Here is a 5,043-nt window from a genome sequence, read left to right on the forward strand (position 1 = left end):
ACATTTGCTGAACTAAATGTGAAAGAAAAATGGAACACCACTTTCTTCTGAATCAGTGGGGCTAAACTCGGCCAAGATAAAAGTCTAAGTTAAAAAGAGAAAGTCTGAACGACAAATTTGGATAAATCCAAAGGGAACCCATGCAGACACTGGGAGAATGTACCAACTCCACACAGACAGTAGAAGGATATGGGCCAAATGCTGGCAAATACGACTAGGTTCATTTGGGATATTTGATCAGACTAGACGAGATGGACTGAAGGGTCTGTATATCTCTGACTTTTAAGTTCTTAGGAAATATCTCTGCTCAGCTTGCAATAATGTAAGGGCTGAAAGAGAAAGATCAAAATGGATCTCATGCTTTGTGTCATTAAATTCATCAAAAGATTGACTATTTACAGGAAGGTCTGAAGTATTGTATGCTGTTCTGGCCAACTTACCTAAGGAAGAATGTACTTGCCACAGTGTGTGAAGTAACAAAGCTTACACACTTGATTTCAGGAATAGCAAGGAGGAAATTAAAAGACGGGACTTGTATTCTGTCAATTTTAGAAGAACAGGAGTGACTTAAATGAAGCATACAACATCCTTAAACAGGTAGGGTTAGAAATATATATCTACTTAGGATCTGTGAGAAAGTGGAATATGGAATAGCTTGAATATTTCTGGTTTGAACAGACTTTATGGGCGGCACGGTGGCACAGTGGTTAGCACTGCTGCCTCATAGTGCCAGAGACCCGGGTTCAATTCCCGCATCAGGCAACTGCCTGTGTGGAGTTTGCACATTCTCCCTGTGTCTGCATGGGTTTCCTCTAGGTGCTCCGGTTCCTCCCACAGTCCAAAAATGTGCAGGTTAGGTGAATTGGCTATGTTAAATTGCCTGTAGTGTTAGGTGAAGGGGTAAATGTAGGGGAATAGGTCTGGGTGGGTGTGCTTTAGGGGTTCGGTGTGGACTTGTTGGGCCGAAGGGCCTGTTTCCACGCTGTAAGTAATCTATACAATCTATACATTGAATTATCCTGTGATTTCTTGGAGACAATAAGTCCGCAAGAACTCAATAGGTCAAACAGAACTGTGGATTATCTGCTTTTTACTGGAAAAGCAAGTTTATTTTTAGGAGGAGTTCAGTAAAGCTTTTATGAGAGATTAGAGGTAAATTTTAAAGTGGTGCTTAATTGCTATACAATCAGATTTCAAAAACAAAACACAGGGACTGTGCTGTTTAGTGTCTAGCATCTGTCTTTGGACCGATGATGATGCATGTTTTCAGAGACATGGATGAATTAGAGAAGTTTGTAAGGAAAAGCAGAGCTCTGTCTCTTCCTCAATAAGAGACAAAGTAAACCATCTGAAAGGTCGCTGTGAAGTACGAATGAAACCTGATGAAGTTTCAAATATCAGGGTTCCTAATCACTTTCCATCTGAATCTCTAGCCTCGATCTTCCACTATTCTGTGACTGTCAGCAATTTGACTTGTCAACAGAGAATTAGAAGAACTGAGAGAAGTAAATCCATTCTAGCAAGTGAATTTGTATCCCTCACCACAGGGGTTCTGTTCCTTTTTCTTTTTTTTAAAAAAAACATAATATCTCTGCAGGGAAGAGTTGTCTGCATGAATGCATGTGTTTCGGATTCTGGGGAAATAGTTTAATTCTGAGCAGTAGTTTAGATTTTAACCATTTTTTCCAACTTGTTTAAAAAACTGTCTTGCTATAAAGAATCATTTTTGAATTAATTACAAAAGCCTACTGGTCATTCATTTTACTCTGCATAGTAATATAAAAGCTAGACAAATTGATCACTTTGATAATTAAATAAAACACTTCAACTTTTGAGAGAGCTTGGGGAATGGTGGGGCTTGAATATCACTAGATTCCTCTTTTAGAGTCACAACAGTAGGTGCAGAAAGAATGTTTCCCCTGGCAATGCGATCTAGAACCAGGGGTCACAGTTTAAGAAAAGAAGTAAGGGATTTAGGACAAAGGTGAGGAGAAATTTCTTCCATCAGAGGATGGTGAATCAGTTAAATTTTCTACTGTAAGCCACGGAGGCTCAGTCATTGACTACTCAAGACAAAGATCAATAGATTTGTAATATTAAAGATGTTACGGAATATTGAGGCAGTGTTTTAGAAAAGTGTTCAGCATGATCTAGTTGAATGGTACAGCAGGCTTGATGTCTGAATGGGCTACTCCTGTTCCTATTTCCTGTCTTCCTATAACATCTGTCATAGTTGAAGGATGTCCCAAAGCACTTGCAGCAACTCGGGTATGTTTTAAAATGTTACTACTATTGTGATTATTGAAAGTGTACACAGCAATGCCCAGTAACAGCAATATGATAATGTCCACATCATCAGGTTTAAGGGTGTTGAGGGATAAATATTATTCACCTTTGAAAGATCATCAAAGGATCAAATTCTGAAAGGGCAGATGGGACTAGATTTTGCACTCAGGACTCCAAAGTAGGACTTGAATTTGCAGCAGTTTGCCTCATTGTCAAGAGTTAAAAGTCATAGAAGTATACAGCATGAAAACAGACCCTTTGATCAATTCAACCATGCCAACCAGATAACCTAAACTGATCTAGTCCTATTTACCAGCATTTGGTCCATATCTCTCTCAACCCATTCTATTCACGTACCCATCCAGATGCCTTTTAAATGTTGTAATTGTACCACCTCCACCACTTCCTTTGGTAGCTAATTCCATACACACATCACCTCTGCATGAAAAAGTTAGCCCTTGGGTCCCTTTCAAATTTTTCCCTCTCAACTCAAACCTATGCCCTCTAGTTTTAGACTCACCTATTCTGGGAAAAATGACTTCAGCTCTTCATCCTATCCATGTCCCTCATGATTTTATAAATCTCTATAAGGCCATCCCTCAGCCTGTGACACGCACTCCAAGGAAAAGAGTTCCAGCCTATTCATCCCTTCCTTAATGCTCCAACCCTCCAATCCTGGCAACATCCTTGTAAATCTCTTTTGAAGCCATTCAAGTTTAAGAAATTTGCTTGTGTTCAGTATATTGCTATTTTTTTAAACATATGATTCATTTATGTTTGATTAACTGGGAGTATCCTTCTTGAGTAAAAGGTGAGGTCTGCAGATGCTGGAGATCAGAGCTGAAAATGTGTTGCTGGTTAAAGCACAGCAGGTTAGGCAGCATCCAAGGAACAGGAAATTCGACATTTCGGGCCAGAGCCCTTCATCAGGAATGAGGAGAGGGTGCCAGGCAGGCTAAGATCTTAGCCTGCCTGGCACCCTCTCCTCATTCCTGATGAAGGGCTCTGGCCCGAAACGTCGAATTTCCTGTTCCTTGGATGCTGCCTAACCTGCTGTGCTTTAACCAGCAACACATTTTCAGCCCAGTATCCTTCTTGAAGCAACATCTACAAGTTTTCATACAAATCTCTTTTACGAGTAAACTTCAATGACTGTTTGGATTGCCAAAATTCATTTTGCCTTGCCAGGGGAGTTCTCTCAGTTCTTAATTGGTCAACATTTCAGGGAAGGACAAAGAAAACACTTTTGAAGATGCGAACAAGATGTTGAAGAATTGAGGTGGTGTTGAGCTTAATGACTAGGAGGAGCTTGCTCATAATTGTTCAGAATAGTAATAACTCATCCCTCGAGGTGCCATGCTTTAACAAGGAGGCCAAATCGAGCTAGAGAGGAAAGGAAGATAATCCTGTAATCTTGATCCTACTACCTGCCAGGCAGTCACATCTGTCCAAGATTTTTGGGTTGAGAATTAGCCTGATTATTCACATATAGACCCATGCCAGAAACACAATACTGAATGAAGTCATTCAAGAATTAAGTGGCAGCTGGCATACGAATCATATCCACTTTCCGAGGTTAATAGAAGAAAGGACTCCTTTATAGAAAGGAAGGATACCTGGTCGTTAAGGATTGTAATTGAATATTATCCAGTCGTTGGTTCTGGTACTTGGTTATTGATCACCTCCATTAAAGTCAACGTAAAGATTTGAGAGAAACATGCAATTTACAAAAAAAAAGTTAAAATCTGAGTGCAAGGCCATTTGCACACATGATTTAACAGTCTCATATTCTCTGTGTTACAATTGTAATTGAAAACAAGGACACTTACTGGAATTAACCACTTTGTTTAAAGATTGAATTTTGCAGGTCTGATGCAGAGAACTATGAACTGAAGCGATTTAGAAAGAAGAGTAAGGAGAAATAATGCAAACAAAAAAAAATGTAATTTCGAAGAAGATGCAATAACAGCTGGCAGTTTACACATTTCTTTGGAGGTGCAATGATAAGTTAGAATAGATCACATACAAAACTATTCGGCACATAATGTTCTCTGAAAGAGCTATACAATTGGTGAGGCTGTTAAAACTATGTAATGTTTGACTTTATGGTGATACAGAATATAAAAGTAAGGAATTGTGTCCAATTCGGAGTGCCACTTTTTATGTCATGCCTGGCAAAACGTGAAAAGGTCACATACTAGAATTATAGCAAGGATAAGAGACTTCAGTTCTGGGAAGATAATACAGAAGCTGGGATTCATTAGAGATAGGTGATTTTTGAGTGGGAAAGGTTTTGATGAAATAAATGAGAAATATTCTACCAGCAAGATGACTGGTAACCAGAGATTAATGATAATTGGCAAAAGAGTGTTGAGAAATATTTTTTGGTCAGCAAGTAGTAAGATCTGGAATGTACTGCCTGAGAAGTTGATGGTAGGAAATTCAATAGGAACTTTCAAACTAGAATTGTATATAGACACTAAAAAGGAGAAATTAGCAGGACTACAGGGAAAAGTAGAGGAATGGATAAAATGGATCATGGTTTTAAAGTGCTGACCCAGAAACACTCTGCCATATGACCTTTTGCACTCTGTGATTTTAAACTTTTGGGTATTTCACATTATCTGCATTCAGAATGTTTTAGATCACAAGATTAAAGTAGAGATTTAGAAATATGGAAGAGAATTCATTACAACAAACATTTTGAATTCTGGATTGCTTTTTCTTATTTTAATTGGAGGTAACATTCCCTTTATT

This window comes from Hemiscyllium ocellatum, chromosome 18 (assembly GCF_020745735.1).
Source record: "Hemiscyllium ocellatum isolate sHemOce1 chromosome 18, sHemOce1.pat.X.cur, whole genome shotgun sequence".
Lineage (NCBI taxonomy): Eukaryota > Metazoa > Chordata > Chondrichthyes > Orectolobiformes > Hemiscylliidae > Hemiscyllium > Hemiscyllium ocellatum.